This window comes from Entelurus aequoreus, linkage group LG14 (assembly GCF_033978785.1).
Source record: "Entelurus aequoreus isolate RoL-2023_Sb linkage group LG14, RoL_Eaeq_v1.1, whole genome shotgun sequence".
Classification (NCBI taxonomy): Eukaryota; Metazoa; Chordata; class Actinopteri; order Syngnathiformes; family Syngnathidae; genus Entelurus; species Entelurus aequoreus.
In genome coordinates this window covers 61,123,415-61,133,721 of record NC_084744.1, presented here as the reverse complement: position 1 = coordinate 61,133,721, position 10,307 = coordinate 61,123,415, and positions in this window count along the sequence as shown.

The following is a 10,307-nucleotide window of genomic DNA, read 5'->3' as shown; positions in this document are numbered from 1 at the left end:
GAGTTTTCACCGGAGGAGTTCACAGCTGCCCTCCAGTATACCAAACCAGGCAAGTCTGCTGGGCCTGACAACATCTGCCCAGAACTCGTGCTCCACGCTGCCCCTGCAATGAAGTCCTGGCTGAGAGTTTTCCTGTCTTCTTGCCTGCGCCAACTCCGGATCCCCAGGATTTGGAGAAGGGCCACTGTTGTCGCTATCCCCAAGCCGAACAAGCCAAAGGATGACGTAACGAGCTACAGACCAATCTCGTTGCTCTGCGTCCCCTTTAAAGTCCTCGAGCGCCTGATTCACGCCCGTGTCGAGCCCATCATAGACCCCCACCTCCCCCGGGAGCAGGCGGGTTTTCGACGTGGGAAGTCCACGGTGGATCAGGTCGCCCTCCTTACCCAGGACATCGAGGACTGCTTTGAGGCGAAAAAGAAGGCCGGTGCCGTCTTCATAGACCTGACTGCTGCCTATGACACAGTCTGGCACCGCGGCCTCACCTGCAAACTTCTCCGCCTGCTTCCAGACAGGCACATGGTCAAAATGATCATGGAGCTTGCCTGGAACCGCAGCTTTACTCTCACCACCAGTAACGGAGATAAAAGCAGGTTGCGGCGCCTGAAAAATGGCGTCCCCCAGGGATCTGTCCTGGCTCCCCTCCTGTATAACATCTATACATACGACCTGCCTGCCACATTCTCACGGAGGTTCGCATACGCAGACGATCTCGCGCTGCTGCACTCCGACAGGGACTGGCAGGCCTTGGAGGGAACTCTAAGCCAGGACATGGAGACTTTAGTGGCTTACCTCCATAACTGGAGATTGAAGCTCAGCGAATCCAAGACGGTGACACAAGCTTTCCACCTATACAATTGGGAAGCGGATCGTGAGATCAGGTTCGAGGTGCGGAAGCCGGATGGGGCTTCCCTTACCCTATGCCGGCCTCGTCCTACACCTGAAGACCCTCGCCCTGACCCTAAATACCTTGGGGTCACCCTGGACAGGTCGCTCACTTTCCGTAAACACCTCTTGGCAACACGCAAGAAACTCAACACCCGCGTCTCACTGCTGAGACGGTTGGTCGGGTCCGGTTGGGGTGCCGGGGCAAGAACTCTGCGAACAGCAGCACTTGCCCTGGTCTACTCAACTGCTGAGTACTGCGCACCTGTCTGGGCGCGCAGTGCTCACTCTAAACAACTTGATGTCCCGATCAACGAAGCCTTGCGTGTTATCACTGGATGCCTGCGCCCCACCCCTGTGGAGCTACTGCCCATCTTAGCAGGCATCCAACCCGCTGAGCTTCGTCGCCAAGGTGCTGTACCAACTCTGGCGGGCCGGGCAAACATGGATGAGAACCACCTGCTCCATGAAAGGCTCACACTCTCTTCAGAGCCAACGCCCCGCCTCCCCTCCAGAGACCCACTGGTACCAGCCGCCCTGAAGCTCCTGCAGCAATGCAGTGACAACAACATCAGGGCGGCTCACTGGGCGAATCACAAATGGAGCACGGACCTGGAGCATACCATCTCCTCCAGACTCCGTGACTTCATACCTGACACCGGCTCAATACCAGGCCTCTCACTACCACGAGTGGCCTGGGTGAGGCTTAACCGCCTCCGAACTGGTGTCGGTCGCTTTCGCTCAAACATGTTCCAGTGGGGCTTAGCACCTAACGCGACGTGTGAGTGTGGCGCGGAGGAGCAGACTGCCGACCACGTGATCCTGCGTTGCCCGATTTATCGTGCTCCTAATGGTTTGCGTGGCCTGGCGGATCTGGATGACTGCTCGGTGACCTGGCTCACTTCTGTGTGTCCTGACATATGAACGGGAGGGCCCCCCGGGCCTGGGGTGGTAAAAGGCATAGACCCTCGGCCTCAGGTCCGGGTGCCGGAAAACAGCTGCCCATACGATGAAGAAGAAGACCAGATGTTATTTATGTAGTTTGATCATTTTCCTCGACTGGTGCACTAATAACATCACGTGGTTTATTGTTTGTATACATGTAGCCTCATCTAGAAGATACAAAGAGTTGCTCTTGCGACATCTAGTGGACACATTTAGAACAGCAGTTTCTTTCATTTGAAAATTTCAGGTTAATTTTTATACTTGGCAAACTCATCTCACGGGCCGGGTAAAAACCTCTGTTCCGTATGTTTGACACCCCTGGTTTAGACTGAAGTCACGTTTAAAAGATCCAGTTCCAATGGGATTCAGGACTACCTCCTGACGTGGCCTGAATCTGATGCCAAAATATCCGATTCGTAGCACTTTTGAGCGTTCGGACTGGTAAAAAATATCCGATCTGTGTCACTTGAGGGCAAAAAAAAATCAGACTTGGTGTGCAGCGTAAACGTGGTCCTACCGTCGTCTTTCTGACAGAACTCAAGTGTTTTTAAAAATGTGATTCTCTCACACATTTTTTTGGTAAAAAAAAAGCTCTAATGATGAAAAAGAGATGGACCTAAGATGGAACTTTGGGGAACACCACTAGTGAAACTAAAGAAGTTGAACAAACGACAACTAACTGAACTTCCGTTAGGAAAAATAACTGGCAAAAAAGGAGAGGACTTAAAGGGGAGCCTTGAGGAACGCCTCGGTTAATTAGTAAATCCCAAGTTTGGATCCCTGTGTTTGCTAGCAAAAGGTCCCTGCAAGGATCTGCCAAGGACTACAGAAGTCCAAGATCCTCCACACAACATGAGCACTCTCCTGGTTTTAGGAATCTGCTGCAAAAATGTTTTGTCTCCCAAGTTTTGAACTGAACTGGTCATTCCTGGATGGGATTAGATTAACCCTGGCTTAAACCCGGACATCCAAGATGTATTTTTGACAAAAGGGTATGTTTGTTCCGCGCGTATAATCGGTGCCAAACTAGGGTTTCTGCCATCCCACAGACTGTAAGGGTGCAGGTTCCGTCGGACCATCCTAGAGGTTTTTAAATGTTGCCGCTTTGTAAATGCTTCATTTTTTTATTTATTTTTTTTCTGGTTGGTTTGATTTTTTTGGGGTTTTTTTCTAAATTGTGTACTACTGAGATGAAAGTTGTGTAACCGCACTGGGACCAGACAGAATTCTACAAAATATAAAAAATAAAACAATTGTATGAAAACCAAAAAAGAGAAGTAAAATGTACAGAGCTAGTTTTTGTGTTGTACAGCAAAACTTTTATGAGAAATGGTTTGCAAGGACTTCATGCATCCATCCATCCATCTTCTTCCGCTTATCCGAGGTCAGGTCGCGGGGGCAGCAGCCTAAGCAGGGAAGCCCAGACTTCCCTCTCCCCAGCCACTTCGTCCAGCTCTTCCCGGGGGATCCCGAGGCGTTCCCAGGCCAGCCGGGAGTCATAGTCTTCCCAACGTGTCCTGGGTCTTCCCCGTGGCCTCCTACCGGTCGGACGTGCCCTAAACACCTCCCTAGGGAGGCGTTCGGGTGGCATCCTGACCAGATGCCCGAACCACCTTATCTGGCTCCTCTCCATGTGGAGGAGCAGCGGCTTTACTTTGAGCTCCCCCCGGATGACAGAGCTTCTCACCCTATCTCTAAGGGAGAGCCCCGCCACCCGGCGGAGGAAACTCATTTTGGCCGCTTGTACCCGTGATCTTGTCCTTTCGGTCATAACCCAAAGCTCATGACCATAGGTGAGGATGGGAACGTAGATGGACCGGTAAATTGAGAGCTCTGCCTTCCGGCTCAGCTCCTTCTTCACCACAACGAATCGATACAGCGTCCGCATTACTGAAGACGCCGCACCGATCCGCCTGTCGATCTCACCATCCACTCTTCCCTCACTCGTGAACAAGACTCCCAGGTACTTGAACTCCTCCACTTGGGGCAGGGTCTCCTCCCCAACCCGGAGATGGCACTCCACCCTTTTCCAAGCGAGAACCATGGACTCGGACTTGGAGGTGCTGATTCCCATCTCAAAGTCGTTTGTTTCGCTGCTAAATCCGACAGATTAATGAAGGACTGGTGGCTGAACTCCTCCACTTGGGGCAAGATCTCCTCCCCAACCCCGGAGATGGCAATCCACCCTTTCCCGGGCGAGAACCATGGACTCGGACTTGGAGGTGCTGATTCCCATCTCAGAGTCGTTTGTTTCGCTGCTAAATCTGACAGATTGGTGAAGGACTGCTGGCGTTTTGACCGTTTGGTAAGACGGTGCATTTTTAAATGTTTTGGTTTGGTTTTATGCCCTGCACTTTGTGGGAAATGATCACTTTAGGTTCATGACCGGTTCTGTCAAACAATCCGCAAAGTATGCGACAACACCGTCTAAACGTCACACAATGCCACAAATTCAGTCAGCCATTTTGAATATTCCGCTCCGAATATCTCCGGCAATTTCCGTGGATTCCACGTCATGATAGCAAGCCTTCTGCGCTCTGACCATATTATTACGCCAACATTCATCAATCCATCTTCAACCGCTTATCCGGAATCGGGTCGACCCCCAGACTTCCCTCTCCAGAGCAACATTAGCAACTTCCTCCTGGGGAATCCCGAAGCGTTCCCTGGCCAGAGAGGAGATGTAATCCCCCCATCTGGTCCTTGGCCTGCCACGGGGTCGCCTCCCAGTGGGACGTGCAACGAGGACCTCCCTAGGGAGACGCTCGTGAGGCATCCGCACGAGATGCCCGAACCACCTAAGCTGGCTCCTTTCCAAGCGAAAGAGCAGCGGCTCTACTCAGAGTTTCTCTCGGGTGACTGAACTTCTCACCCTATCTCTAAGGGAGATGCCAGCCACCCTTCTGAGGAAACTCATTTCGGCCGCTTGTATCCGCCATCTTATTCTTTCGGTCATGACCCACACTTCATGACCATAGGTGAGAGTAGGAATGTAGATAGCTCGGTAGACCGAGAGCTTTGCCTTCTGGCTCAGCTCTCGTTTGGTCACAACAGTGCGGCAGAGAGACTGCAATACTGCCCCAGCTGCTCCCATTCTCCGGCTGATTTCCTTCTCCATCTTTCCCTCACTCGTGAACAAGACCCCGAGATACTTAAACTCCTCCACCTGGGACAGAGTCTCGCTCTCTACCTGGACTGTGCAAACCATCGGTTTCCTGCTGAGAACCACGGCCTCAGATTTGGTGATGCTGATCCTCATTCCAGCCGCTGAACACTCGGCTGCGAACCGATCCAGTGAGAGCTGAAGGTCACGAACCGAAGGTGTCATCAGGACCACATCATCTGCAAACAGCAGTGACGCTACCTTTAGCCCCCCAAGACATATACCCTTTCCGCCATGGTCACGACTCTGCCTTGAAATCCTGTCCATGAAAATCACAAACAGGATAGGTGACAGAGCGCAGCCCTGGCGGAGACCAACCCCCACTGGAAACTGGATGTTGCAACCTGAAAATCAACAAAATATGAGCGATATTGTTATTACGAGCGCTAACGCAGACCGACTATTTTAGCGGCTTATGATAGCGGTGAGCTAATGCTATCTTACGTTGCCATTGTTGACACGCTGGCTGCTTCTGCTTGGTCTCAAACTTGCTAAAAGTACATTCTAGATTATAATTCACGCATCTCTCACCTGCTAGTAGACAAATGTGGCCGTGGACCCACAGGCTGGTCCACTTTCACACCCCTGAGGTGGCGTAAACGACGTAGTTGTTTTTAACCCCAATGGATTCTTCATCTAAACGGAATTATGTGTGCGTGCCGTCGGGCGACATCCCAGCGAGAGTGGAAATATTACAGTAAGGGTTTGTTTTATTATGGTTAGCAATGCTGCTAATGCTATAGCGTCACAATAAAACTGCGTCCATCACTCGGCTTCTAAAACTTTCTGTTCGTCCTCTTTGTGTTCGGGCTCAAAAATGTAAGGTTCTGGATCATACCCGTTGTTGGCTCTCACAAAGTCTGCTTGATTAGCATAGTTGTTGATGGGGAAGGGATCTGTGGTTCCTCCTGGTGACTGGATGGCTCATTATCTCTCAAAATGACTCGGGGAATCTCTGTGAGATTGATACTATTTTTGATGATATCTATTTACTGGCACACTTTGGAAGTCTTTTAGTATCTTGTTTTTCCAGTCTACTGCTACTTTAAATACTGAAAGATCCACAGATTGACCTTTAAGACATATTCTGTGCAAGGTTTGTCAGAAAACTTCCAGGACTTAAACCTTCTCCGCCACACCTTCACGCACCTCAGAGAGGATTCTCAGGTGAGTCGGAAGGTTTCTACAGCACAACTCCAGGAAACAATTGGATGACGCAGGCCCTGCCACAACTCTCGCCTCCTCCTGAGCACTTCACGAAGTAAACGCCGCAGGATCTCTTGTCTTCAGCCCTATGGTAAGAAAGTCACAACATTCTCTCCCATGACCAGGTGTGACATGAATGGCAGCCTGGTTTGCAACTCGGAGCCGGGGTTTCCAAACAACAGCCCGCGGGTCTCTGAATGCTAGATATTTGCTGCCATCTTGTGGACAATTCAGGTAAATCATATCAATGACCCTTGAAAATGCCTTTGTACGATAGCGCAGCATTCACTTATATGACACAATCCAAACAACCTTCCCTAGTCATGGTGCAAAACAAAAAAATTGCAACTAAGATAAATGTCAACACACACGGTCACACACAACACAACCTGCTCACTGAACGCTGTGGATATTATGAGAAATGTTCAAACACCATACAAAAATTGTTTTAATTATTATTTAATCGATAGTTTAATTGTGTTGAATCGTTACAAATAAGCACCGCGATTCTAAAATCAAATTTTGGTAGCACTTTAGTATGGGGAACATATTCACCATTAATTAGTTGCTTATTAATGTCAGGTTCAAACACTGATGACATCTATTAAACAAGACAAGAAGCAAGGAATTCAACAGAGACAGAATTAAATTTAGCTCAGAGGAGAAACGTCTGGGCTGTACTCTTTGCACAGTCTTCCGCCACGCTCTGACGAAAGATTGTACGCCTCCTCTTTTATTTTGGACTTTCCCAGATTACATGGCAACAGCTGTTTCTAAAGGGAGGGGGGTCGTAAACAGCTGTCGCCTTTGGTTACAAAACAGTTCGAAGGAAAGGTGTCAGGTCCTGCTTCCTCTCCGCTTTGTAGATCTCGGGTCAAGACAAAATCTTCCTGTGGATTACAATACATCAAAGAAACCGACACCTTCATGTCGCTTCCCATCCTACACAGTGGACTTTTGCAAGCCTTTTGATTGGTAAGATCAAAGACAGCTTTTTGTCTGCTCGCCGGGAACTCATTGAAACACAAAGTTTTGTGATAACTTAGATACAATTATTCTGACAATTAAAGTAACAAAGACTTAATTTAGAGTTATTTGGACACTAGGGAACATATAAGGGTTAGTTAGGGTTACTGATAAGTAATAGTTCTGAGGTTATTTAGGGAAGACTCTTAGTTAATGACTTACTGCTTGTATAATAAGGCATTAATAAGTACTTTATAATGAGTAATTAAGAGCCAATATGTTACTAATTTGCATGTTAATAAGCAACTAATTAATGGTGAATATGTGTTCTCCATACTAAAGTGTTACCCAAAAAATTTTAACACCCCTATTTAAAATTTTAAGACACTTTTTCTTTTGTTTGTATTAATATGTCCAACAAACGAACACATAATAATACAATAATAAAACAATCCCAACCCAGCAACATTCCCAATAGCAATCAACAGAGCAATTGAGAAGAGACACAAAAAATCCAATGGAGTCAGGAAAAAAAAAGAATGATATAATCAACATTATCAATATCAACAATAATAATTACAACTTAACAGTAATTAAAAACATTGAGAAAAAAAGCAAAAAAAAATTTATAATCCCTCATTGAGATGGAAAATACTAAGACATTTATTTTTCTTGTTAAATATATTTCAGGTTTCATTGGAAAAGTTATTTTTAACTGAAAATGTGTAATATTTGATGCAACAAGCTATTTTTGTTGTGTGTTGTTGTAATCATAAAAGCTGAAGTTGACCTGTCACCCTGACTAGTGACTCCACAGCAGGATTTCAATCAACAACAACAATAATAAACAATCACTTGATAACACGAGTCGGTTATATCGCCATGTTTCATAGTTGCTGTAGATTTTCTCTCCGATGCCGATACCGAGTAAAATTCAGGCTGGTATCGGCGATGCCGATTTTCTGCGCAAATATACCTCAAATTTAAATCTCAATGGGAATTTCCTGGGTAAATAAAGGTTTAAAAAAAAAAGGTTGTGTATTTCAACTAATAACTTATCCTGTAGCATAAAAATACAATATACAAAGTTTTTTATTTATTTTAAACTCAAGCATATTGAGTTTAAAAGCTAATACAACAGAAAAGAAGAGGACACATTCATACAAAGTACACAAAATGGTGTTTCAAAAATGAAATAAGTAAAATAAATGATTAGTTTATGCATTTTAGCTTTTTCTCATTTCATTTAGATTTTTTGATTTTTTTTTTTGTTACATTTTTACTCTTGTTTTTTTCCCCCTTTTTATTCTAATAGTAGCTCTTTTAAATACATTCTAAATGTTTTTTGTCACGGCTTATTTTGATTTCCTGGGTGTAGTTTTAGTTCCGGTCTTGCGCTCTTATTTTGTGGTTAGTCACTTCCTGTTATTCCCTTTCCTCTTCCGCCTGCATTCGCTCACTCCCCCCGCCCCCCTCTCAACCGCTTTTCGTCTCTAGTGGCCAGAGAATAGAGAATAATTCCCCTCACTTGTTTTCTGTTTGTGATTAACACGATTTAAATTGAGTTTGCGACATCATTGGTTGGTTTTGGGATTATTATTCACTAGTGACTGGTCGCGTCAGACGAAAACGGGGGAGGGGAGGAGTGCGCGAAGGCAGGCGGAAAGGGAAAAACCGGAAGTGAAAAAATAAGAGCACAAGATAGGAACTAAAACTACACCCAAAACATTACCAAGAAACTCAAAATAAATGACGGTGTGGTGTGACAAGCCTTGGGGGAGGAGGGAGCTCGAAGGCAGGCGTAAAGCTGCTGTAGGAAAGGAAAAAACAGGAAGTGAGGAAACACCACAAAATAAGAGCGCAAGACAGGAACTAATACTACACGCAAAAAATTACCAAGAAACTCAAAATAAGGCACGGCGTGGTGTGACAAGCCGCGACAACAACAAAAACATTACAAATATATTTTAAAAGAGCTACTATAAGAATAAAAAGGGAGTAAAAATGTAAGAAAAAATCGGAATGAAATGAGAAAAAGCTCAAATGTGTATACAGATAATTATAATGTACTTATTCATCTATAAGACGAGTTGTGTCTTTACATAACATTTAACAATATGCAAATAATTCACTGATAAATTTACAAAGTATAAAAAATACCAGCATTTAGTAGTGTGTGATCATGCTGGACCACTAGGTGGCGATGTGTGACTATGGAACCATGTTATTGTAGCCTGCACTATGGCCTGCATTTTCTCATTTTGTACAATCAATGTTGTTTTTATTGGCTGGGAAATACAATTAAACAAGAAAAACACACAAAAAAAGGGGAAAAATGGTAAATGTAACAAAAAAAACAGAAACGTTAATAGTGATACATCTAATAATAAATAATACTACACTTGCAGCTTGCTTATTGTGCATTTTTATTATTTTCATGATTTATTCATTTAAAAATGATAAAATGGCCGCTGCATCCTTTATTTTTGTTTCTTTTTTAAGTGCAGTGCATCTAGAAAGTATTCACAGCACTTCACTTTCCCCACATGTCGTTGTGTTACAGCCTTACTCCATGAGGCCAAGTACCAAAAATCAAAACATTTTTGGGTTAAAACATACAAAATTGGCTAACAAGCTACATGCTAACCTTAGCATTCGACTGTAAGCGACATTAGCATACTTCTTAGATGGCGGCAAGTATAAAAAATCATGATTTTTTTTAGGTTAGAATATACCAAATTAGCTAAAAAGTTAGCATTCTAACATTAGCGTGCAAATATAAGCAACGTTAACATACTTCCAAGATGGCACCAAGAATTAAAAAATCATGATTTTTAGGTTTGAACATACAAAATTAGCTAAAAAAAAGCCAGTCAAATATGTTAGCATGCTAATATCAGAGAACTAGTAAAAAAAAAAATAAGCGTTAGCATGCTAACATTAGCATGCAAATAGAAGCAATGTTAACATACTTCCAAGATGACACCAAGTATCAAAAATCATGATTTTTAGGTTTGAAAATATAAAATTAGCTAAAAAAAAAAGCTAGGAAAAAAGTTAGCATGTTAACATTAGCATGCTAACATTAGCATGCAAATATTAGCAACGTTAACATACTTCCAAGATGGCACCAAGAATAAAA